Here is a 27,737-nt window from a genome sequence, read left to right on the forward strand (position 1 = left end):
TTTGTATACACCAATAACAGACAAACAGAGAGCCAAATCATGAGCAAACTCCCATTCACAATTGCTACAAAAAGAATAAAATACCTAAAAATACAACTTACAAGGGATGTGAAGGACCTCCTCAAGGAGAACTACAAACCACTGCTCAAGGAAATAAGAGAGGACACAAACAAATAGAAAAACATTCCATGCTGATGGAAAGGAAGAATCAATATTGTGAAAATGGCCATATTGCCCAAAGTAATTTCGATTCAATGCTATTTCCATCAAGATAATTATTGACTTTCTTCACAGAATTAGAAAACAAAACTACTTTAAATTTCAAATGGAACCAAAAAAAGAGCCCACATAGGCCAGACAATTCTAAGCAAAAGGAACAAAGCTGGAGGCATCACGCAACCTGACTTCAAACTACATTACAAGGCTACAGTAACCAAAACATCATGGTATTGGTACCAAAACAGATATATAGACCAATGAAACAGAACAGAGGCCTCATAAATAATGCCACACATCTAAAACCATCTGATCTTTGACAAACCTGACAAAAACAAGCATTAGGGAAAGGATTCCCTATTTAATAAATGGTGTTGGGAAAACTGTCTAGCCATATGCAGAAAACTGAAACTGGACCCCTTGCTTACATCTTGTACAAAAATTTACTCAAGATAGATTAAAGACTTAAACATAAGACCTAAAACCTTAAAAACTCTAGAAGAAAACCTAGGCAATACCATTCAGGACATAGGCATAGGCAAGGACTTCATGACTAAAACACCAAAAACAATGGCAAAAAAAGCCAAAATAGACAAATGGGATCTAACTAAACTAAAGAGCTTCTGTACAGCAAAAGAAACTATCATCAGAGTGAACAGGCAACCTACAGAATGGGAGAAAATTTTTGCAATGTATCCATCTGACAAAGGGCTAATATCCAGAATCTACAAAGAACTTAAACAAATTTACATGAAAAAAAAACAACCCCATCAAAAAGCAGGCAAAGAATATGAACAGACACTTCTCAAATGAAGACATTTATGTGGCTAACAAACATATGAAAAAAAGCTCATCATCACTGGTCATTACAGAAATCCAAATCAAAACCACAACGAGATACCATCTCATTCCAGTTAGAATGGCAATCATTAAAAAGTCAGGAAATAACCGATCCTGGAGAAGATGTAGAGAAATAGGAACGCTTTTACACTGTTGATGAAAGGGTAAGTTAGTTCAGCCATTTTGGAAGACAGTGTGGCGATTCCTCAAGGATCTAGAGCCAGAAATACCATTTGACCAGCAATCCCATTACTGGGTATATACCCTAAGGATTATAAATCATTCTACTATAAAGATACATGCACACGTATGTTTATTGCAGCACTGTTCACAATAGCAAAGAGTTGGAACCAACCAAATGGCCATCAACATTAGACTGGACAAAGAAAATGTGGCACATATATACCATGGAATACTATGCAGCCATAAAAAGAATTAGTTCATGTCCTTTGCGGGACATGGATGAAGCTGGAAACCATCATTCTCAGCAAACTAACACAAGAACAGAAAACCAAACACTGCATGTTCTCACTCATAAGTGGGAGTTGAACAGTGAGAACATACAGGCACAAGGAGGGGAACATCACACATTGGGGCCTGTCAGGGGGTGGTGGGCAAGGGTAGGGAGAGCATTAGGAGAAAAACTTAATGTAGATGATGGGTTGACGGGTGCAGCAAACCACCATGGCACATGTATACGTATGCAACAAACCTGTACTTTCTGCACATGTGTCCCAGAACTTAAAGTATGATTTAAGAAAGAGAAAAAAAATAAAATAAAATAGCAAAGTGGTCAATAAGAAACAAAAATTGAACTCCTGATTGCTTGATGAATTGGGAATGTGACAGGAGGTAAGGCTGCCCTTCAGTATGGGCAGATCAAGAGTTGTCATGCTAAGGACACTATTCTGCCTAAAATTCTGTGTTACTATTTTGTATTTAAGTATGCTGGTATATTAAAAGTGCACATATTTGAAAAAAAACAGCAACATAAAATCTGACTTTTAGGTTCTAAGATAGACACTAAAGAAGAAGGCTGATGGCTCAGAAAGTCCTATTTTTCCTTTACAGATCATTTTCCTCTTTCTTTTTTTCTTTTTTTTTTTTTTTTTTTTGTTGTTGTTGTTTTTGTTGGGAGCCCACTGCAGACTTTAGCAGCCAAGGGAGAACTATCTCACTTTCTCAACCTCCTTAGAGACTTTATTTTTAAAAAAACATTCCCCAGCTAATCCCTGACCTGGTTTGCCTGATCAACCGGGCACACATTCTAAGGTCTGTGCGGAAGTTTGTGTACAATGGCTGTTTCATAATCCCATTTCATTAAAAGAAGGCAAGCTCTGTTTAAATAACATTTCTGGTCCACTCACTATTCTTGGAGGCACAAGTGGCTATCTCGATGTGTAAATGGATGTGTCAACACCAGGAAGAGTAAATGTTTGGGTGTTCACTACAAGTCTTTGCTTTGGACATTGCTGTTGTTTGCAGAAGACCCACAGGGCAGAGAGGCACTGATTTCATAGTAGCAGCTTAGGATTTCACAGTGGCAAATGACTCTGATGATGTATTGACACATCCCATACATGAGAAATTATGACTGTTTACATTTTAAAATATATAGGATATTTTTCTATGTTAATCATTTAATTTTTCACACCTTCTTTTCATGGTCTTTATGTTACCTAGGCTTGGAAGTGACGCCACTTGTTTTTATTTTTTTAATCAGTACAGTTTTCTTCCTTAGACATAAAAACACATCAAGGTAGCTTTTGTAGCCTTCTCATTCTAACTAACGTCAGCAGAGGACCCCAGCCAGCAACATCTTTTGATGTAGTGATATGCAGAAATAGATCATTGTACCCAAGCATTATTTATATCATTCAAAAATCTTCTATATAAAACTGCAATTTAAACTCCAGAAGGTTCACTGGGAATAACAGAAAGACTAAGTTAGAAAGAGACAAACCCGAGTTCTAATCATGGTTCTGCTATAGCCATAGTCATGGTTCTGCTAGAGGCATAGCCTAGAGAAAACTTTTCATGAGCTCAGATTTCTAACTTGTAAAATGAACTAGCTAAATGGATGAGCTCTAAGATCCTTTTTAGCTCAAAATTGTATCAAGTGAATTCTTGGTGTCTAAAAAAACTTGCCCTTATTAAAAGTATCAATTCCACCCAAATTAGCTTTCACTCATTACATTTAAACTATTCCTTTGTATATGGAGTTAAAATAGGAAATTACTAAATTTGTTTGCAAAGATCTGAATATCATTTGTCTATGCAGTTTGACTACTTTAATGTGAAAATAACTTGCAGAACTGCAAACTGCAGAGGAAGTCAGAGTTGATAGAAAATCTCTCGCCTTCTTTTAGGACCTTCTGCTCAGAGTGTGTTTTTAGAGTTAGGCATTTCACCATCTAGGCAAGAAAAGAAAGAGAAAGCAACCTAATCAAATAGAAAACTCTGAGAAGAACTCTCCTTTCATAAATTAGACTTCCTGTTCTTTACTTGAGGATCTACAGTTTCGACAGAAGCCTTATTGTTTAGTGTAAACTCCCCAACCCCCTTCAGTGAATTTGGGTAGAAAATTAAACATATTTCCCAGGACTTTCACCAAAGTTTATCCCTTATGTAGCACTGACATTTCTTCAAATCTCCTCTAAATATTATGAGAGAAAGAAGTGGCCTTTTGTTTGGAATGCTAGTTGTGACTTAGGATTATCGGCGAAGCCCCTTTGTTTGGGCTTTATTGAAGCATGTCAACAGCTGTCAGCAATAACACTTGCTCCGCCTGCTGCAACGTGATGTATTGATGTGTATACAACAATATGTTATAAATTGAAATAAAATATGCATTTTTTCATACTTTATCAGCATTATGATGGCACAAAAAAGGCAGTCTTATGAATAATACAGAGCTCTTCAGCGGGCATTATGTACTGTAGGTAATAAACGCAGCCTCTCCCCTGGACTGCTGGGAGAGTTGTAGAGCAGAATGCATTAGTTCAGCCGTGATAATAAATCATTTTAGTATGTCAGTAGGCCCTGGCTAACTTTTACTCCTGAGGTCTGAAAGGATAGTGTGCCATAAGGTTCTGGATGGTTTCTGAAGTGTTTAGACCGGCTCTGATTCTCCTGGGTAATGTTTTGAGTGAGCGATATGGTTAGATAACAAGTGGCAGTATTTCTCAGGTATCAATATTGTGATGCCTCCTGTTGTTTTATTGCCTGGAGTGGCTGATTTTGTCCTAATTGGAACTGTAGTTCTTCTTTGTATCTCTATTTGCAATATGGTGCAGTGTTTCTTTAAAAAATAAAAATTGTTCTGTAATGTTCTGAAACTGCTCAAAACAGCTTCACCCTGACTCTTAGTTATCTTTGCATGGATGAGAAATCAATAAATCCTCACTGTTATTATTTTATCGTCTGAAAAATACGGATACCTTTCTAGGAACTGCTTTTCTTTCTACTACAATGGCCATCGGTTCAGCATGATCTCATTTATTTCAAATGGTAGCAACCCAGCCTCATTAGTAGCGAATTTAAATTGATTGTGTAGGATTTAAAGAATTATGTTTACATAAACTTTGTTAAAATATCCAAGCCTTCTGTATGTATTAATTTCTCCTAGGATAACAGCAGGCATAATGGTTTATACATATGTTGACAAGGCCCCATTTTAAATCACTCTTTTGGCTGAGAATATACACCTGAAATTTTAACACATTACAGTTTTCTCCTATGGTAACAAAGATCCAAAAAAAAAAATTCTAAGAAACACTAGATGGAAACAACAGCTGCTCTGAAGGAGGTGAGACAGATATTTCATTTTGGCATTATTTTATTATGTTACGACTGTGTAAATGAATGCTGAACAAAACTTCAGCCCTTTCTTTTTGATGCATAAGATTGCTTCCCAACCCTCTGCTGTCTTGAACTAAGTATCCATATATTAAGTTCATCCATGAACAGTTAAGAAAACAGTGATTTGATGCATTCACACAGTACTTTTTACTGCAATGTAATAGTATGACTTATAACTTAACATCATTTTAAACATTCAAACTAGTTAGAGTCATAAAACTATAATAATAGTACATTTTAATCCACTGGTATATTAAACAATACGGGTGGAGACGTGATTTTCATACAAAAGACTCTGAACTAGTCCAGAAAAATATATGGATTGAAACAGGTGGGAAATAACAGTTCAGGCCCACTGCTCCTCCATGTCCCTGAAATATAAATGCAGGGACTATTAGCAGCAGCACACCAGCTGAGCTGCATGAAGATGGTCAATTTCTAAGGAAACTAGAATTTATGTAATAGAGGGCCTTTTGGACCACATCAGCTTGACTTCATTTTGAAGTAAATATGTAACCAGTGCAGCTTGCAAGGCACGGCATGGCTTTCGCGCATTTCAAATGGCTTGTGTGTGGCCTCTGTTCTGCCCCAGCGGGTCCTCCGAGCTGGCCCCCGCAGAACAGATTGCTGCAGTCCAATATAGAGATTAGGAAAGCATGAAGCACTATGGAGACAGCAATTTTGAAGACAGATGCCTTCTGTTTGTCTCCAGATTGGGGATAGTGAAGAAAATAGCCGTGCAAAGTTCTTTGCCAATAACTTACCTCTTCCATTTGCTTTGTGAGTGTACCCTAAAGAAAGTGGAATTCTGACTGCATAGTGGATCTCTAGTAATTGTTATGAAAGGCTTGGAAATTTTGACAGCAAGTAGGGCATGCCATCCAATATTAAGCTTAAGGCTATCTACTGATTTGTGAGAAGCCACTGTGTACATAGGAAGGACTGGCGGTGGGCCTTTCCTTTAGGTTCATGTGTAGTTGGAGATTTATTTGATGCTTGAGATCCAATGTGCTTTGGAACAGAATCCTCTTAGCATCCCTACCACAAGCTCAGATGAAAGATGATTTAAAGTACTGTGGTTGGCTAACATGCATTGTTTCTACTTAGGGAAGACAGTTTTTTAACAAAAAACTTTCAAAGCAAAATATCAAATATGCTTTAATAGGAAATTTTATACCTCATTGAGTGAAGGCTTTTAAAAAATTCTTTGATTCAAAACATCTTTTGTTTGGAAAATAGAAATTCTGAAGCTGGTTGCTCTGTGGAATATACTCTAAAAGAAAAGTTAATAGGTCACTGATTTATCGCATTTTCCAGGAAATTCCTTTTTTCCATTTTATTTAGGAAAATGTAAAAGAAACAGAAAATTCCTTCACATATATGAAAAAAAATCACCCTTTGGGAAAATTATACATCTTCATACACAGGTGTTCTAGAGCACACACATTCTGATATATATATGCAAACACTTTAACTTGGAAGAAAGATCTAGAAAAACACAAAATCTAGTATTGATATTACTTAATGAGCTTTCATAGAATAATAACTCTGAAATAGACCATGACTAAACCTATGAGGTATAATTTCATATATTTACCCTAGTCTCAGAAAAATAGGTATTCAACAATCTTTTGGAGAAGGAATAACCGGTCATTTTTCATGGTCTAATGAGGTATTTATTACCTTTCTTGGGTCTGCCATGAATACTCCCTTTAGAAGTTTCAAATTTTTCATGTTCACTTACAAAAATTTACAATTTTCTATGTCTAAGTAATTTGATTCATTTCCTTAAACATTCTTTGAATCCTATATTTATCTCTTTCTAAATTGAACAAAACATACATTTAAATGAGAGAATAAAAGCCTCCTTTTTAAAGATGTGGGATCTATTTTGCTTGCTTCCAAAGTTGCTTTTAAAAAAAAAAATGCTACAATTAATCTTGGGTAATGTAAATTCTAAGATGGAACTTATAAAACACTTTCAAGATGTCTGAATTATGTTATCCACTAGATTATGTGTACTTTTTGCACAGATATAATAAAAAGATATAAAAATTTTATTTTACTTGGTTTCTAGGAACATTATGATCATTGAAAGTATTGAATACTTTCTGAGATATTAGTGATCAGAAACACTATTATTTGTTCTAATAAAAAGTGTTTCTGAAGCATAAGATTTAAATGGAAGGGCCAAGAAAGTCATAACCTTACCTTAAATTTGCTTAAGTGAAGGCTTTTGTGAGCATTGTAGCATTTCTTGGATGTAGCTAGAATTCAGTTTTACCCCTAATTTCTTAATTAGTGGCTATATAAACTTCTATATATACTTAAACACTCTGAATCTGTTTTATTATCTGCAAATTGGGAATAATGACTTTCAGAGTTTCTGGAAAATTTGAAAGTACTCAATAAATATTATTTTTCTTTATTTACATATCATAAAATCATTATTCATCCTAAGCCTCCCAAGGCCAAGAGTAGCCCTTAAACACAGTAGGTGCTCAATACACTATAGACAGGTAATGTTTATAGTTATTAAGTGAGGCCAGAACTACGTGAATCTTGGTTTGTACTCCTCATATGCTCAAGTTTTGTGAACAGGGGTTGTGAAGAGAGTAAGATTCTTAAGGAAATAAGACAGCTTTGTAAACACCATGAGGAGGATCTATGGCAGGGTGGGCAAATCTTGCAGTTACTCATCTCCATAGAGACCACCTAATGTAGTCATTTCATTTCCAAGGAGGCACCCCATTACCTCAAACCTGGTACATGAGATGCAACCTTACTAGGAGTCTCAGCACAGGAACCCTGAGTACCAAACTGGGAGGAAGCCAGGACCAGGATAACTGGAAATATGCTAGCATTGGGAAAACAGGCTAAAGGATCTGCATCCACCCAGGCTGTGTCTGGCAGTCTTCAGCAGAGGTGAATCAATTAATCAGCAGGCACACAAGCAACAAACAAAGCATGAGTAGCAGGCGTTAGAGAAAAAAGTGGGTCAGGCGTAATAGTTCTTAAGCGAGAAAGATGTAATCCATATTTACAACTATGAAGTTATAAATTACAGTGAACAGAAGGACTGAGGAAAATGGGAAGAACAACAGGTTTAAGCAAACAGCTAGAGAGAGTTGTTCACTCCCATCACAAGGCTCAAAAACCTTTATGAAAGGGGAGAATACCGTTCCAGATCTTGGCCTTCTAAGGATCATTATTTGTAGGAAGAGCTGGTTTCATGTTGCTGGACAGCACATGCGTGCAGGAAGTGCAGAACAAGAGAAAAAATGGCAAAGTGCAGAGGTCAGAGAAGGAAGTAATAAGGGCCATGTAAGAAACGTTCACTTACAAATTTCATTGTGTTTTTGAAGTTACCATGTGAGTTTTTTCTTGATTTGATTCTTACATTTCAGGACCCCCCTTTGACTGGGTTTGTGCTGCCTTTTGCCACTCGTTTGGGTAGAATTAGTGTCTAGAACCCCAGATAGCCCAGATATTTATTCACTTTTTAAGTACACATGATATCACCTTGGCCATGCCTGGAAGCATGAGACTTCTTTTTAGTTCTTAAAATGACATTCTAAGTACGCTGAAGCATGCTGCTAATCTGTTGTCTTTATTCTTTAAGGAATTTGGAGAAGAACATTCACTTTAGTAAGATTCAGCAAACCTGGAAAGTATGTCCCAGAGAGTTGTGCATCACACCATTATGAGTAATGTTTTAGACTCTATATTTGACAAAATTGGCTAAGGGTTTTTTTTTTTTTTTCAAAATTAATGATACTTTTATTTCTTCCTTTTGAATCTTTCTTTATTTTATTTCTTTACTTGTTATCACCTTACCGAATTGGCTAAGAATTTTAATAAACAACTCCAAATTCTCACTATTATGCAAAGACCAATGTGAATGTTTCTGGTCAGGCAGCTCTCTTGGGAGGCTCTTTTCTGAGATATGGCTCGGAATTCTGGGGTCCTTGCATGCTGTGGCTCCACTAACATCTTGGAGGCACATGCACCTTGCTTCTGGCTGCTCACTCTGGGTAGGCTGGAAGTGAAAGGGAGACAGGAGGGACGCTGGAGAACAGGTCACTCAGGTTATTTTATGGCCAGTTCTAAAAAATGTATTTGTGTCTTATACCCACATTCCACCAGCCAGAAGTTAGTCATTGAAGCCCCACCTCAATGTAAGGTGGGGCTCCATGACTAACTTCTGGCTGGTGGAATGTGGGTAGAGGACATGTAATTAATTGTCCTAGGCAATGTAATTTTCCTGGTGCTGATGAGGAAAAAAATATGGACACACATGTAGCATCGTATCTGCCATAGCCTCTATAAAGCTTAGCCCTCTCCACTCAAGTGACTGAGCTAGCTCCTTCCCCACTCCAACCTTCTCCGGCTCTCCCCTACTACCTGCGCTCCTGCTCTGTCAAGAGCCATCACCTAAATAGCTATAAAGCCAGGGGCTGCCCCCAACTCACTCCGCCACTATTAAGAATGAATGTCAGAGCAAAGTGCCAGCAATTTGGCAGATTTCCTTAGAATCTTTAACTGTTCTCCTTCTGTTTTGAAAAAGCAAACTCACCATTAATGCATATCCCTGGTATGTTGTACTGCAAGTAGAGGCAGAAATAACTCATCCTGGCAAAAGGAAATCACCCTGGAAATTACCAGAGGATGTGACATGGATTATTTAGTGTAATGGCTGAAGGTGTTTTCAGTAAAATGCAGTGTATGCTGTGTTCCCTGATCCCATTTGTCCTCTTAAAATTAATTTCTGTAGTGTTTCACAGTTACCTGTTTAATTATTCATTCTAGATGTCATGGAGAATGATACAGTACTGCAAAATAAAGCCAATAAAACAAGTTTCTAATGCTAAATATCAAAGCTGGAAAATATGACCATTACAAATAAGCAGGAATCTGTCTTCTCTTTTCGTAAGTATTCTACAAAGACATGGCATTCAATAAACAATAGGGTTGCTTGGATTCATTTGAAGATGTTTGCATAAATAGGCTCAGAGTTGTACAGTTATGTTGTTGTGGGGTTTTTGTTTTTGTTTCTTTTTTCCCTCTACAGTTTGTTTGTTTGTATCACAAGAGTACATGTTTCACAGGCAAAATATTCACCTTAAACTTTCATGCCACTGAAACTTCCCCTTCTCTTTGCAGTGTAGTGTTTTGGGGGAGGCATGAACTTTCAAAGTCAGGTAGACCTGGGTGCAAGTCCTGCCTTTAACACACTTGTTGTGCAAGTCACTTGCCATCTCACAGGCTGTTTCTCACCTGTAAAATATACTTCCCAATGTTATGATATGTATGAAACTAAGTGCTGTAGAACAAAATCTGAATTTAGCATACTGACTTGCCTCTTTCTTAAGCAGAGATTAATTTCTACTAATAATTTTATATGAACTATAAATGGCAAGGTTGATTTCAATGGATAAAAATATAAGAGGAACAGTGTGAAAACTGCGAGGACTTTATGAAGACTCTTAAATGAGGGAAGGGAATTCATTCATTTTAAATATTTAACATTTAAAATTATTTTACTTAAAATAGTATAACAAAGAGAGTACTTTGAAACTAAGTTTCTTTATTAAAATAGAATAGTTTACAACTCTATTACCTTAAACAGTACCTCTTTTTATACTTAAGCTCAACGAATCACATTTTATCAATGAGAATACTTAGAAATTAAGGCAGAGCTTTGCATATTATAAACAGGATTACAAAAACAATTTTCTGAAGTCCTATTGTAAACCTGGAAGATAAGGTTTAAGAGATCTAAGAGATCTCTTCAACAGAAGAACATAGAAGAACAACTCAGGAGGCTAAATATCCTTAACATAAATTCTAAAAGGAGAAAAATTAGAAAATGGAGGAAATTATCAAGTAAATGAACAAAGACAATTTCATAGAGCTGAATAGAGACATAAATCTTCAAAGAGCCTAAAGTCTTCTAGAAAGGGAAATGTGGTCATAGACATGTAAAAAAAGAAAACCGCAGTAGCTCTGATTTCTCATCAGTACCACTGCAGAGACAATGGAGCAATCTTTTCAAATTTTGAGAGGTAATGTTTCAAACTGGAATTCCATACCCAGTCAAGATGTCTTTAAATGATAAGGTCAAAGTAAAGACAATCTCAGAAATTCAAGAACTTCAGAAGTTTATCTTCTACTCACCCTTTGTGAAGAAGTCACCTGACGGTGTACTCTGGCCAAATCATCATGAAAATTAAGAAAAGGATTTGAGATATAAGAAACACTGGAAACAATTCATTGAGGTCAATTACAAAGAGTTCCCATATTGTCATCAAATCAAAAATAGTCCCCAGTTTCAGAAAATGTAAAACAAAGAATATAAATTGATTTAACTCAGATAAAATTACTAAGAAGCTAGAAATTGTTAATTGTGAAGGCATTTTTTTCTCTGCAGGACAAAAGAAAGGTAATTAGGAAAGTCAGAAAAAGAACAAATATACAGAAATGCACTATCTCTATACCACCCCCTCACCAAAATTAAACGTTCAAAAACTCCATAAGAGCCACGATCATGCCACTGCACTCCAGCTTGGGCAACAGAGCAAGACCCTGACTCAAAAAACAAAAACAAAAACAAAATCTGTAAAGGGCATCAATTTTTCTTCAGTTAATAGTGTAAAAAAGACTACACTGATGTGGTTGAATTCCCAGGATGCTCAGTTTCTTAGGGATGAACTAAATGGCTGGTAACATCACTTATAAATGTGTCTTGAACTTGATGTTTATGTTGAGAAGTACAGTTCCTGTTTTTTTAATTTTCATCTTTGAATTCCATTTTCCACAAACTTTTTGAAGTCCCCTTGTATAACAAACCAAAATATATCATACTTTTGAGCAGTTGATGGAATGTAAGGAAAAAAACATTTAATTATAATACTAGAATATTTGAATTTTAAATAGGACAGAGATAATATCATTGGACTAAAATAAATTTTTAAAAATCTGACAGAACAAATAAAATCTTTAAGCCAGGGGATAATGTATTTCAAAGGCCCTAGATGTGGCCCTGGTCCTGTCCCTGACCCCAGCTTCACTATGTGTCCACAGGAGTGCTTTCACTGGCGCTGTGACTTTTTACAAGCTAATGTATAAACTAAGGCCTGTTCTCTGAATCTTATTTTGGACCAGTTCTGACACCATTAAAATTGAGGGCAGACAGTAAACTAGTGCTGACTGGCCTAAAAGGTGCTAGGACATTGAAAAAATGGTTCATTAAAATGTAGCCTGTTTACCAAGTGCCACTAGTGGGACATATAAAATACCAGTCTTCAGTGGAAAGGGGAGAATCTTTCCTTCCCCTTCATTCTCCAGCCAACCCCAGTGGAAAACAGCTACCCATAACTTGTGCCATAAGCCCTTGTCCATGTGATTCCCAAGCACTCAGTCATTTAGTTGGGGTAAAAGAATACAAAAAATTAACCAAACTGGTTATTAGGCTAAAAAAGAAAATGCAATATTTAATTATAGTCATCCTCTAAGAGACACAGGAATCCAGAATGGAGAGGAAGATCGATTAAAACAATTTCTAAGCAACTTGGAGAATCCCCTGTTTTAGACTTAGTGCTGTATTAACACAGTGACAGCTTTGAAATCTCCCAAAGTAAATTTGTAACTGTTTATCCATTATCCCTTTCAGGCTCCATTCCTAGTCTGTCCTATAGAATACAGAAACCCATTTATATTTTCTAGTCCAAACCTGTGTTTTAAACTTTAATGATCATTTTTATATTATAGAAACAATGTTGGAAATTAAAATTCCCAATAATCTTACCCCAGGGAAAACACTATTAATAGTTCTTAATATATATGTCAATATATATGTTAATATATAAGTCAAATATATTTTAAGAAGTGAACTTTGAAATTGCTCCCAGTGATAATTTGTAGTGCTTGAAGATTATTTTTGTATATTCTCACATTTTGCTATTTGTATAGTATACATTCTTTCCCTGTTTTCCAGGCTAAGAATGTGCTATTCTGGTTGAATAATCCTGCATTAATAAATTTGAAGACTTAACAATACCAAAGCTGCACTGCCACTCAAATTTGCTTTTTGTTTTTAGATATCTGCATATACTTCATCCCCTGTGATACTAGTTTACAGATTTTTAGGTTTCATTTTATTTGCTTTATGAATTTTTTAAAATGATATGCTTTCTGCAGTAAATTTCTTTATAAATTACCTGATTTGGATTGGATGAGAAAAGCTGTCTAATGGAGCTAGGATATAAATTAGAATGAAGTTCAATGTATAAACTAAGGCCTATTTGCTGAAGCTTATTTTAAATTAGTTCTGATACCATTAACATTTCCAATACCATTAAATGAGCCAAACAGGTGAACTAGAACAGTACAGTATCTCCTAGAAAGAAATATAAATGTTCTAGATTATAATTAACATTTGAATTTCTATTATTTATTAATAAGATTTGGGGAGAATATTCTTTTTCTTGGAGAAAGCAATATATACCCCTTCTACACTTTAAAGTGGTTTAGTGGTGATCAGTTCTCTAAGGATTCACTCTCTCATTGCTGTTAGAGCCCCAACAATCTGTTGTGTGATCACTGCATCCCCTTTGGCCTTGTTTTCTAATTCCTATTATTCTGCGGCCCTTTGTTTTCTGATGTCATCCACGGAGTGCTGTCTCAGACGCCCATGCCAGAGTTGCTCCATGCATTCTTCAGTTAGAGCAATAAGCAGGCAGTGAGCCTAGGTTCTTGGAGGAATTCTTCATTTTCAACATTCTAGGGCAAATAATTATTAAAAATAAAGAGAGCTAGCCATTTTATCCAGCTGCTTTAAGCCCTAAAAATAACCAATCAAAAACTTTCTCTGAAATGTTCTTGTTTGTGGTTTCAGAGAGCAAAATGAGAGAGAGAGAGAGAGAGAGAGAAATTGAAAGTTTCTGCAATTAAGCCTTGGTCTGGACACTCTTTCTCAATGAGTAGAGTTAGATTTTTCCTCTCTTTTGTAATCCAATTAAATTATCAAGATTTCTTGAATCCCAGAATGCTTCTGTTGGACACACAATTTGTGTGTAGTTTATTTTAATTATTGGTTCTGAGTTCACATCCAAGTTGATGCTAGCTATTTTCTTGCCCAGAATTCATTTATTTTATAATCTCCTATTTTTTTAGGCTTAGATGATATCCTTATAATCTTTCTTTATAGTGACACTATTCAGAGACAAAAATTGCTATTCCCTTTTATCTGCTGGTTCTTCTAGAGTAAAACTTTCAGAGTAGTTGTTCAGATAATAAAATTATTTTAATTTAATCTTATGGGAAACAACTGTAAATAATCCTACTATGCTTTTACTTTATAAAATTGAGTTAGTTTTAAAAGCATATTTCACTGTGTATTTGTGTTTCACAAGAACAGACTCAGCAATTTCAGTCACTAAAAGCCATTTATTTATATATTAAGATATTACACAAGTTATTTTTTATCTTTGTACTGCAATAATAGTTGATAGATAATACTATTTTATGATGCTTTCATGAACAAAGTTTCATTCAAAAATACATGCATGTCACCATCCCCTATTAAAAATAGACTTAGTGCATATATCTTTATTCAATTGTTTGTCTATTTTGATCTCTGAGTATCTTCTACTGGTATTATTCCAAGATAAAGCTTATAATATTTATGAATGTACAGATGTATTTATTTGTGTCATATTTTATATAATGTATATTGTTATGTCATCTTTAGGTATATGTTACTGATAAGTACATTCTAAAATGGAAAATATTATGTAACAATGATAGCAGTGTTACAATGCTTTTGCATAGCTCTTATAGCTACTCTTCTAATATACATTTACTTTTGTCTTCCAAAAATCTTCTGAAATAAGTGTATTTATAATTATGCACCTTTGTTTTTGAAAACAAATGTACTATGTCAATAAGTGATATGCCAAAGTCCCAACTCCTGATAAATTTAGTACTACAATTAACAGTTTTCCTGAATCACAGTTCAATATTGTTTCAAATGCGGATATTAAATAACAGAATTAAAATAACTCTTAATTATATTTTGAGATATATATGTATGACATTTTTATGGGAAACAGTTTAATAAACTGTCTGGCACACCCAGAAATGTGCCCAATTAAAATCAAACATATATTAGAAATATTTCATAATATGTAGGTTTTATTTTTTCCCTTGTGATCATTATCTCTTCTTTGAGAAATGACCTCTAATAGAGATATTCATTTGGCCTCAGGATATGGGTACATTAAGGAAATAAAAACCTCAAGCGTTCTCCCTATTATACCCATAAGATATTTGTCAAATATCCCTAGGGCCTTTCACATACTGGTCAGCTGTACCCAGAGATCATTATGAAAACTTCCTGTAGTTTTACAATATAACTTTGTGATTTTTCAGAGCTATTATATCTTCTAAGACTTCCTTGTGTTTTATGGAAAGCTTCAGGGAAAATAAATATGTCTTTCTAGACCCAGAACTTGAAATGACAGTGGACTCAAGAGATCAAGGTTATCAAAACAGGAGTTCTGTGTTATGGCTTCTGTTTATATGCAGGAAAGCAGCCAAGGTGAAAGGGGTCGTTGTTATTTTTAAAGTACTGGATTATCTATAAGGGGAATTTCTTATCATGATAGATTATTTTTGTTTCCAATTCTAAATGTTTTGACCTTATTTTTGATATCATCTCTGTCCTTTGGCAGTTATTAGCTTATGGATGATCGCTGGGAAATATCCACAAACTCATACACTCTTTAGGTTATTGTGAATATTTGGCTGTTTGCTTTCAAAGGGGGATGGCAGAAGAGGCAGAAATGATGAGAAAGGAAACACAGACAGACATCATGCCCATTTGAATATATTCTTTTCTTCCAGATACGCACTGTGAGGATCTCTAGTGTTTTACGTTTAATACATTTAGCTTTTCTCAAATTTTCAATGTTTGAAAATTCCCTTTGTTATTCTGCAGAACAGTGGAATAACTGTATTATTGCCATGATGAGGATTGTTGTTTCTACTTTAGGTATGTAGCAAATGAAATACGACTATGAACAGATTTCATGATCTTTATATAAGATATAAGGATATAAGGATAAGACATAAGGATATAATCCTTATAGAAGAATGAAGTCACATTATTGGGATTCTATGTCTTTCTGTACATAATTCAGAAGTTTTTAATACCCTACTAAATTCAAGAGCTTATTGCACTTAATCATACTGCATATTGTAACCTCCCAAAAAAGGTAATGCTAAATCTAACAGCTATTTTATAAGCTGTTTGCTTTCCAAACAGCTATTTTATAAGTGATGCTTTCTCTTGCTATGCTTGCGGCATAGCAAGAGAAAACAAGGTTAGATAGTGGCTGGCAGAATTTAGGTATCAGGATGCCTGGCACCAAAATGTGGATGGAAAGAGCCTGGGATTTGCTTGAGTCTCACAATTCTAGATTTGGGATCAAACCTTCATAATTTTAGCCATGTGGTCGCAGGCAAGTTATTTTGCCTTCTTGAGTCTCACATGGCTCATCTCTAAAAGTGACCTGGTATTAATTTTCAAATTTGTTGATGTCATTATTTAAGATACTGCATTTTAAATATCCATCCCAAGTCCATAATATAGTATCGGTTAAATAAGCTTTTCTCCTCTGTTTTCAATTATAACATTAATAGAATGTTTCATATAACATTTGTGTATGTGTGTATGCTTGTGTGTATATGTGTCTGATTATATATGTGCGTATGCATACATGCATGTGTGTATATAGATGTTTACATGTGTGTATATTTTTGTATGTACATACATACAGAACTACTGAGAATATTTAGACTGACCTCAAATATAACATTTCTTTGAAGTTTGTTTAATCTTAAAAATTCGTGTACTTTTGTATTTCTACATTATTATATATTTTATTATTAAAATAATATAGCCACAATCACCACTTGTTAAAATGAAATTGTCCACTCTAAAAGATAATATTGATATTGTAGCTTCTTGTGCATTTTGTTCACCAAAGTATATCCAAGGGAAGGGGTGTACACCCCAGTTTTTAAAATACAACATCAAGTGATATTTCCAGGATGTTTTGTGTGCAGAATTTTTCTTAAGATATAATGATGTACAGGATTAAAGATGTAAGGATACTATTGAGAACCATGTGCTCTTTATATACCTCTCATAGACACTTAAATTGTTCTCTAGGGAGTGGGTTATAGAATCAGATTCATAATCCAGTAAGGAAGTTAAATTGTTTCATTCATGCCAAATTTGCACAGTGCGTTTTGGGAAAACAGTTTCTTTATATTGTTAAAAATTCTTCATTTATTCAATGAGATGTCATGGCCTTGTAGAAATGTTTTCTGCATGTCATTTTTTATAACTCTTAGTTTATCAATTGTTAATTTTACACTCCTCCCCCATCCTTAATGGATGACATGAGATGTACCTAATCTAAGTGAACCTTAGAATCTAAGGGTATCCTAAAGGGTAAATCACATTATAAATTTTTCTGTCCAAGAGAATACTATTTTAGTCCTGGCCTGATTTCATATATATATATGTGTGTGTGTGTGTGTGTGTGTGTATATATATAACATATTATATATATGAAATTACATATTTATATATAATTGAAATCATATGTATAACATATTATATCTATTAAATTATATATTTATATATAATTGAAATCATATATATAACATATTATATATGAAATTATATATTTATATATAATTAAAATCATGTATATATGAAATATATATTATATATATGAAATCAGGCCAGGACTAAAATATATATATATATATATATATATATATATATATAATACACACACACACACACACACACACACACACACACACAAACGTACTCTACTCGGACACTCTTGTGTTGAAAATCTAAAAGCTACAAGTATTTAGTCCATAATACCGGCCCTAGTACTGATAGAATGGAGTCAGTGAGCCTTGGCACACGTGATCTGAAGAATTACCCACTAGAAGCACATGATCTCATGGCAGGATAAAGACGGTCTTCAGGGAGACTCCACAGCAGTTACAATGCTTACTACAAGCCTTCTATTTTTATAACGTTGTCAGTGTTGGCCAGTAAATCAGTAAAACCACCAGTCAGACCATGCCCTCGGCGAAATATGATGTGGCATAATTTCAAAGGAGATTTTTAGAGAAAACCCTCCTGAGTCCTTTGTGCTAAGTGCCTAAGGGTGATTTCCAGCTGGCCTGTGGTTTGATCACAGTTATGTACGATCTCATGCCTACGGGCTTCGCAGAAGTTTTCTCTATCTGTGAACCATATTCTAAAACTTTTGCATCTCTACATAGGCCAAAGGCTGCATACATCTAATTATAAAAGATGATGTTTAGAAATAAAAATACTGAAGAACTCGCCTCTTTCCTCTGGAAATCTCACGTTCAGTTAGGTTTCCACAAGACTTCATCTAGCTAAGCACTCCATATAATGTTTTATTTAAATGTTGGAGGAGCTATGTCTGATTTGTCTTCATCTTGCTTACTTGAAAATAACGCCAATACTGTCAGTATTCAAGCATGTGATTGAAAAGATTCTTGCAGACCTGTGGCATGCACCTAGCCTTCCACATGTCCACCAAAGGCTGGTTGCCTTCAATTATGTGCTTTTGCTTTTTCAGACTTGCTAAGATCTGAGTATGCTCAGAGTTCTGGATACATTAGGGGGCAGATTCTTTATTGTCACTCTGTGTGACTGGAGAACTGGGGAGGTTGTTTATCGCAGACATGCAAGTGCATGACCTCAGCTTTTGTAATTCATTTGACTCTTGTTTTAGTACCTACTGTGAACAAGACGCAAACTCTGGGCTCAAAAATCTCATGCTCTAGGTAAGGAACACAGACATATAAAGATATTATGAGACTAGAGCAGCTTTCCCTGAGGAAGTCAGAAAATCCTTCAAAAAACCTGAAAAATTCTGTCTTGAGGGATAAATGGGAGTTTGCTGGGTAGAGAAGGTGAGGAAATGCATTCTGGTGGCATATAGTCTCAAAGCGTGGAAGAGTATGCTGTTTACATACTTTCGAGTTTACAATGTGCTTTCCTATATGTCATGTGCTTTAATCATTCACCAGCTTTGTATGATATCAGATCAAAAGGAATTAAGTGATTACACAGTCACCGGAATAATAGGTATGAGACTAGAGTTTGAATTAATCCATTTCTTCCTTGATTTAGTGCTTATCTAAATCTAAAAACTAAAAATAAACCTTGATTTAGTGCTTATCTCAAAGCAATGTTTCTCAAACTGTTTTTTAAATGATCTTCACCTATGAAGCTTTTTCCAAACTTTCCCCCACTCAGTGCTCTCTTCCCAGGAATTTCAATACCCCTCAGATATATCATATATTTGTTTTGTACTTCAGCCTTTTGGAAGGCCACAAATCATTGTAAGAGCTAAGATTTCTTCAACCCCTTCTTAAGAAACAAGTTTTCCTACACTGAAGGTGATATCAACCCCAATGAGAACGCATGATTTAGAGATATTCTGCCAAATGCTAGAGATATAAAAATGAATAGGATATGCTTCCCTTTCTAAGTAAACGCAATGACTAATGGATAAGAGACGCAAGCAAACAAATAATTTCAATAGAGAGTAGTGAATGCAATAACAGAAGAATGCAGCAAGCACAGAATGCATAAGACATTGCCTTCCACTTTGGCTGAGAGCAGTTAGAGGAGATGCCACAACCTTCCTTCATAAACATACTACATAGCTGCATACTGCATAACATACTTCATAAACATACTACATAACTGCATACTGCATAACATACTTCATAAACATACTACATATCTGCACACTGCATAACATACTTCATAAACATACTACATAACTACATACTGCATAACATACTTCATAAACATACTACATGGTTGGGTCTTGCAGTATGGGAATATGACTATTAGGCGGGTTAAAAAGAGCACAGCATTGCAGACAGGCAAGAACAGCAGATTAAAAGGCAAAGGTGGTGTAGCAGCTGGGCCAGTTTTGGAGTCTGCAAAGAAGTTAGGAGGAGAGGAGAGGCTGGGAGGTATTGGGCTCATGACACAAACTGCGAGAACAGACTGGCAGTAGAGGGGTGACATTATCAGTTTTGTGTTAGAAAAAGCATTCGGGTGTTTTGCTTCCTATTCAAAGTGGCTGAGGAAAGCCAACACGTTTCACTCTTTTCCCTCCTGCTAAAATACTGTTGAACTTACACAGATACAACAAATCTACTGCATCTTTGGAAATCTGGATGGATGCCATTAGTAAACCAGAAACAGTGAGAAAACTTGGGAAGACTTGGGAAAACAAGTGGATTAAAACACTTAGAACAGTGCCAAACATGCAATAAGTACTATTAAGTGTTAGTTATTTATCTCAATCAACTCGAGTGGCTATAATAAAATACCATAGACTGGGTAGGTTAAACAACTGATGTGTATTTCTCACAATGCTGGAGGTAGGAAAATCCAAGATCAAACTGCCAGAAGATTTGGTATCTTGTGCGGGCTGCCTTGTAGGTGGGTCCTATATGGCAAAGGTAGTGAGGGAGAGGGGTCTCTTCATCTTCTTACAAGGGCACTAACCCCACCATGGTCACTCCATCCCCAGGACCTCATCTGAACCTAATTACCTCCCAAAGGCCCTACTTCCAAATACCATCACATTGAAGATTAGGTCTTCAGCATATACATTTGTTTGGGGGGCGGGGGGACATGAGCACCGAACCAATACCATTCTTCCCCTGGCCCTACACAATTTGCGTCCTTCTCATACGTAAAATACGTTTGTTCCATCTTGACAATGTTAAGACAAAGGTCTTAAATTATTCCAGCATCAACTTTTAAGTCTAAAGTCCAGAGTCTCATCTAAATATCATCTAAGTCAGAAGTGGTTGAGGCTCAAAGTACAATTCCTCTGGAGGCAGAAGTCCTCTCCAGCTATAAACTTGTGAAACTAGTAAGTCATGTGTTCCAAAAACACAATAGTGGGACAGGCATAGTACAGGCATTCTCATTCCAAAAGGGAAAAATCAAAAGGAAGAATGGGTCCCAGATAAACCTGAAACTTAACAAGGCAAATTCCATGAGATCCTAAGGACTGAGAACAATCATTATTGGTTTAATACTCAACCCTCCAGGCCCACTAGGGTGGCAACATTGTCTCCACAGCTCAGGGAGCCACCCATCAAGCAGTGGCTCTCTGTGGTGGCCCTGGCTATACTATGGCTCTGCTGGGCAGGGATTACACCCTCATGGCCCCAGGCAGCCCTGCCCCACGGCTTTGACCAGAGACTGTCAGGTCTGTTGAAACTGAGGTGGTGGCCCTGATGATCTCTGAATTGCCTTTGGGGCCATTCTTTCCTTTTCTTGAAAAATAGCACAAATTTGAAGCTGAATGTTTTCATTGCCGTGTCCTGTACAGTCAAAGAACTCGGACAGCCATCCTTCCATTCCATCTCCCTCCATCCCCTGCAGTTCTAGCTGGCAATGTTTCGACTGGGGTGGATGATTCGGTCCATAGTTCACAACTCTACTAATCTTTGTATCCAAAGGTCAGTCAGTCACACCCTTACTGTTCTCTACTGAGCATGCTTTCTCATTTTTCGCAATACAGATAGGCCGAGAATTCTCCAAATGTTTAAGTTCTGATTCCTTTTAGCTTAACAATTTCTTCTTCAATTAATTTCTCTCTTCTTGAGTTTTGCCAGAAGCAGTCAGGAGAAACCAAGCCACTCCTTCAACACTTTCACTCCCAAGTCCTGCCTTCTACAAAACACTAGAACACAAAAACAATTCAGCCATGTTCTTTGCCTCCATATAATGAGGATCACCTTTTCTTCATTGTCCACTAAGATGCTCCTCATTTCCATCTGAGACCTCCTCAGAATGGCTTTTACCATTTACATTTCTACCAACATTCTGTACATGATTATTTTCATATTCTGTAATAGATGAAAGCTTTCTCTCTAGCTCTCTCTTTCCTTTCTGAGTCCTCATCAGAATCACCTTTAATAATCCCTTTATGGCAACCCTAACATTTTCTGTCATGCACCTTGAAATGAGCCTGTATTCATTACCTAGTTCCAAAGGTGCTTCAAGATTTTTTTCGGTATTTGTTATAGCAGCACCCTATTTCTCAGTACCAATTCCTATCTTATTCTGCTTGGGATGCCACAGTAAATACCATAGACTAGGTAGCCTAAACAAAAGATACTTATTTCTCACAGTTCTGCATGCCGAGAAGTCTGAGATTAGGGTGACTGCATGGTTGAGTTCTGGTGAGGGCCCTCTTCCTGGCATGCAGATGGCTGCCTTCTCATTATATATCTGTACACTACCTCTTCCCATGACCTTTCTTTGATGAGTGCTCAGGGCAAAAGGGCTCTGTCTCTCTCTTGTTCTTCTTAAAAGGGACTAATCCCATCACAAGGGCTCTACCTTCATGGCCTCATTGAAACCTAATTACCTTCCATAGGCCCCACCTCTGAATACTATCACATTGGAGATTAGGGCTTCAACACAGGCATTTGAGAGGGACACAAATGTTCAGTCCACAGCACTATTATTAATGGGCATAGTTAAGAGGCCATAAGTAAAGCAAGAGATGAGGAGATCCTTACATGAAGAAGGAACTTTGGAGAGCCAGACATTTTTTTTTTTTTTTTTTGGTAATCATTTATTTGTATTATACCACAGCAGCTTCACAAAATGTGAAAATTTTTTCTTATCACATTTCTTCCAGAACAATCTTTTCACTTTTGATTACATGTGAAATCCACTCTTGATTACATATGAAAACATATTTGGTCAATTTGAAATCATAATACTTTACATGTACTGATACCTTGTGATGTGTCAACCATTGGTATAATAGGTATGTTTTATAGATATTATTTCATCTAGATCTATACATCACTTCTGTGAGATTATTGCTGTTATTTTGCCCACTTTATATATGGAACAAAAAAACAACAACTTTATATATGGAAGAAAAAGCAAAAACTAAAGCTTAGGTTAAGTACTTTTCTCAAGTACCTGCAGTTATCAAGTGGTTGAATTTAAAATCATGACTCCATAACCATAGCCCTTCAATACCTGTAATTCTGATGTATATATATTATTATTTTCTAACATTCTAACATCAAAAAATAATTTTTTACTTAAAAATTCATAACGTTTCTATATTATTTTTAGTTATTAACATTTTTCCCTTTACCTTTTATTAAGGTAAAACTAAAAAAAATAATTCTGGCCTCATGGATAATATACGTGTCTTTGAGAAATGGAAAAGGTAAAAGCATTCGTATTTATTGTCTGTCACTATGTACAAGACCCAGCAGTGTACTCTTTCCTATATCCTCTCATTTAATTTGCACCTTGACTTGTGACGTGACATTAAGATCCTTAAATATCAGTTGAGGAACCTGAGATTTGAAGATGTATAACTCTCACTTTTTTATATCACATTATTCATATGTGTAAAAAGTGTTTACCTTAGCATTCTATGTTTGAAAAAAGTGAGTCAGTTGTAAACTAGATTATAATGTCAGAAGCAAGAAGTCTCAGGAAGCAATACCAAAGATGAAATCCTGAGACAATCTCAAATTCCAAACTGAGCACTAGAAATAAATCTCATATTGTCAACTTGATTGTCTTTATAAATAGGAGAAAACAGAAGTTTAGACAATGGCAAATGTCAAATAACCCAAGAATATATTTATATCTGATTTTAAAAGCTTTGGGGTATGTGTTTGTGTTCAAAAAGAGCATGTACTTATATTTGAATACTTAAGTGACAAATATTCTGGAAATTGTTTTTGAGGAAAAGAGTTTACCCAGTGAAGTTAGATTCATATTGTTTGTTTTTATACTTTACATAGTATTCTGGGAATAAAGAATATTATTCATTATTTTCTTCCTAAGAAACCATTATGCAGAATGTGATTTATCGCACTCATAAATATGTTTATAATAAATTACCTCAATATATTTTATGTTCACATTTCCATTTGGGAAAAGAAGCTTATATTCCTATTTAAAACTATACATAAAATAACTTCCAGAAGGATTAAAGACCCAAAATGAGAGACCTAGATTAAAGACCTACAATACTCTCCTCAAAAACAATACTATGAAAGTAGTAGAAGAAAATACAGGATCTGATGTTTCATATACTTTCAGTAGGGAAGGCCTTCCTAAGCACCACAAGAAACCTAACTTGAAACTTGAAAATTCTAAAAATAAAAGTAACCATCTCAGTCAGTTTTGTGTTTGCTATAAACAGAATACCATAGACTGGCTAATTTTTAATGATCAGAAATTTACTGACTCACAGTTCTGGAGGTTGGATAGTCTAAAATTGAGGGGCCAGCATCTTGTGAGGCTTTCTTGCTGTGTCATTCCATGGCAGAAGGACTGAGAGGGAGAGAAAAAGAGACAGAGAGAAAGAGAAGGGGGCTGAACTTGTCCTTCTATAAGAAACCCTTATAAAGTCTGAGATAACAGCATTGATCCATTCACTCCACTCTCATGGCCTAATCATCTCTCATTAGGCCCCACCTCCCAACATTGTTGCATTGAGAATTAAGTTTTCAACACATGCTTTTTTGGGAGACATAGTCAAACCAGTAACTACAAGTAACATGAAAGTTAAAAATATGACTGTTAGAAACTATCTGCATGATAAATAACAGATAAAGTTAATGGCTATAATATGTAAAGACTTGATATAAATAAATAAATAAATAAGAAAAAGTTAAATGATCCAATAGAAAATGAGGCAAAGCTAGCAGCATCAGGTAATACTGAATAATGGTAAAAAATATTTTTTAAAAATACTTCACACTAATGATCAAATAAATGGAAATTATTGGTTATCAGACTGACAAAAATGAACAGAATATATACAATATCCAACACAGTTGTAGAAAGAAAAAGCAAGCTATCTCTTTTCACTATTTGAGAGACTGCTCCTTTCTTTTTTTATTTTTTATTTTTTTTGAGACAGAGTCTTACTCTGTCACCCAGGCTGGAGTGCAGTGGTGTGATCTCGGCTCACTGCAGCCTCTGCCTCCTGGCTTCAAGTGATTCTTGTGTCTCAGCCTCCCAAGTAGCTAGGACTACAGGCACATGCCACCACACCCGTCTAATTTTTGTATTTTTAGTAGAAACAGAGTTTTGCCTTGTTAGCCAGGCTGGTCTTGAACTACTGGCCTCAAGTGATCCACCCGCCTTGGCCTCCCAAAGTGCTGGGATTACAGGTGTGAGCCACTGCATCCAGCCTTGTGAGGAACTTTCATTTGTGTTTGTGTGCGTGTGCATATATTTAAAGTGTTACTAAAATGCGCACATTATCAATGTCCATTGGGGACTAAAAATAATAAAGTGATAGGTTTTACATGTTAACATTCTGTAGAATTTTCTAAAGATTATATCTCACTCTTAACCTCGTCCTCCTTTTTTTTTTCACCTTGTGACTTTCAGTATTAAAGAGCTCTATTCAGTTGCTCTTAACCCTTCCACACTTGCAAAGAGTAAAATTTAGCCTCGATCACAGTTTCATTTGCAAGTGCTATCCTTAGGACCTAAGTACATTATAACTGCATTGATGGTTCCATTATCACAGCTTGACCATGCCAGGCTTTATACTGTTGCTAAGTAATCAGTGTCAATTGTTGCTCTTGAGGATGAAGGACAAAATATTTCTTAAGATAAAAGGAAAGCTTTACAAAAAAGCAAAGGCTACTTTTTTTCCCCCATGTTATCCTATTTCTAAAACACTACCATGTTATAATATTTTATTCATAAGACAAATTCTTACAAATATTTTGTCACTTTCTTTAGTAACTTTACCTTAGAATCCATTTACATTTAGGGCAAATGGTTCTAACAAACATAAAAGGGTTTTTTGTATGTTCGTAAAGTTCATATAGGATTAAGGGAAATACACAGATCTAAGAGTTAAATCTCATGAGTATAAGAAAGTTCTACTATCAGCTTTCTCTGATCTAGAATGTAAATTAGGTCTGCTAATATTGCATTTACTTCAGCACAGATAACAACCATTAAAAAATCTTTTTCATATCTGCAAAACTCTTATTGCACCAAATCATCAAAAACAGATGAACGCATTAAACAATTTGATTATCCTTGTCAACAATTTAGGACACTATATAATTTTTCTTCAAAACTAACACTCTGGTACCACATCATTATATAGATTCATTTGGTTTTAATAAATTGTTTAAAAACCACACCAGTCAATAAATACATATGTTGGGTATGATGTCTATGCTATAAGAAAAGATAATTTTTTTTTAGAAAAAAAACAATATCCCTGTTAAAGTCTTATGTGGGGGAAATTACGCCTTTGCCTATGAAAGTTAATCAGCAATACACAATATAGGAGTTCAGAATGAGGCAGTGTGATGTCACATACTGGAATTTTCAGGATGTAGAAATACCTGTTTCACATCAGTAAGTTCAGGTGGGCCTGAATATCTGTAATTTTAAAGGTCCACAAAGTGATTGATTTTACTGTGTATCCTGGGTTGAGAGCTACTGCATTCAATAATGTTAAGACTGAAATATCAGGAATCATTGTAATGAAATTAGAAATTATGTCATTAGTACTTCAGGGACTTGACTTCCCAAATTTCTGCCTGCTCTTACAGAACACAAAATGTCTTCATACAATGTCAAACTTCAGTTGATTATATTCAAATTTAAAAATATGTATGAATCATTGACTGTTTTACTTGCTGTATGAGTTATTGATGCTCTGTAGAAACAGAAATACATTTATATCAGGTGTAAAAATGTGTGCATTTGACAGAGACTTGATAGGTATCGTGTGACTTTTAAAAGAAAACATGTTAGAAAATGATTACATGTATTACAAAAGAATGCTTAGCTTTATAAAAAGTTATTGCAATTTCTTTTAAACATAGTGCAGATAAAAATATCTGACTTGAAAAAAACTTTTTTCTTTTTAAAAACGACATTCTTTGCTGCCAGTGATTTGGCATAGTACTTTTTATAGCTACCAGGCAGCTGAGTGAGAGGAAAGCTTAGGTTGATCCTGCTGCTAAAATCACGTTTTTCTCAGTCGGTGTTAGGGTTCTTCTTCTACCATGCCCAAATACTAAAACTTAAATAGTATTACTTAAAATACATGTGCACAGTGCATTCCATTTTGTCCAAAGTGTCTTCATGATCATTATATTTCATTTAGGGTTTCTATTTTTTTCTGAGTATTTTTATATTTATGAGCAGCTTTCCCTCTGCCAAACTGCTTTTATGGGGAAGAAAAAAACACATATACACATTTCGAGTTTCTCTATAGCAAAAAGAGACTTCCAAAATCATTCCACTGAACTTAGAATGTGGCAAACGTTGGGTTTGTTCTTTTTTTTTTTTTGAGACGGAGTCTCGCTCTGTCACCCAGGCTGGAGTGCAGTGGCGCGATCTCGGCTCACTGCAAGCTCCGCCTCCCAGGTTCACGCCATTCTCCTGCCTCAACCTCTCCGAGTAGCTGGGACTACAGGCGCCCGCCACCACGCCTGGCTAATTTTTTTTTGTATTTTTAGTAGAGACGGGGTTTCACCGTGTTCTTTTAATAAATCCAGGTCTTGTAGTATCTTCATTTGCTCACTTGACTTTGCCTATCTGTACATACTCTGCTTCTGAGGCTGGGCGTGTGGCCTTCTGTATTAGTCTGTTCTCATGCTGCTAAGAAAGACATATC

General features: G+C 35.6%; 1 protein-coding gene and 1 long non-coding RNA gene across 2 annotated transcripts in view; one reads left to right on the forward strand and one right to left on the reverse strand.

Moving 5' to 3' along the window:
- The window catches only part of PDZRN4 (PDZ domain containing ring finger 4), a 391,635-nt gene that overhangs the window by 96,952 nt on the left and 266,946 nt on the right, over positions 1–27,737 (forward strand). The gene's annotated exons all lie outside the window — the stretch shown is intronic.
- Positions 1–27,737, reverse strand: part of LOC131381039 (uncharacterized) — a 70,278-nt gene that overhangs the window by 42,420 nt on the left and 121 nt on the right. Inside the window, exon 2 of the long non-coding RNA XR_009209453.1 lies at positions 24,325–24,406. This is a non-coding gene — a long non-coding RNA (uncharacterized LOC131381039). The remainder of the gene's footprint in view (positions 1–24,324; positions 24,407–27,737) is intronic.

Source organism: Hylobates moloch, unplaced genomic scaffold (assembly GCF_009828535.3).
Source record: "Hylobates moloch isolate HMO894 unplaced genomic scaffold, HMol_V3 SCAFFOLD_13, whole genome shotgun sequence".
NCBI classification, from domain to species: Eukaryota; Metazoa; Chordata; class Mammalia; order Primates; family Hylobatidae; genus Hylobates; species Hylobates moloch.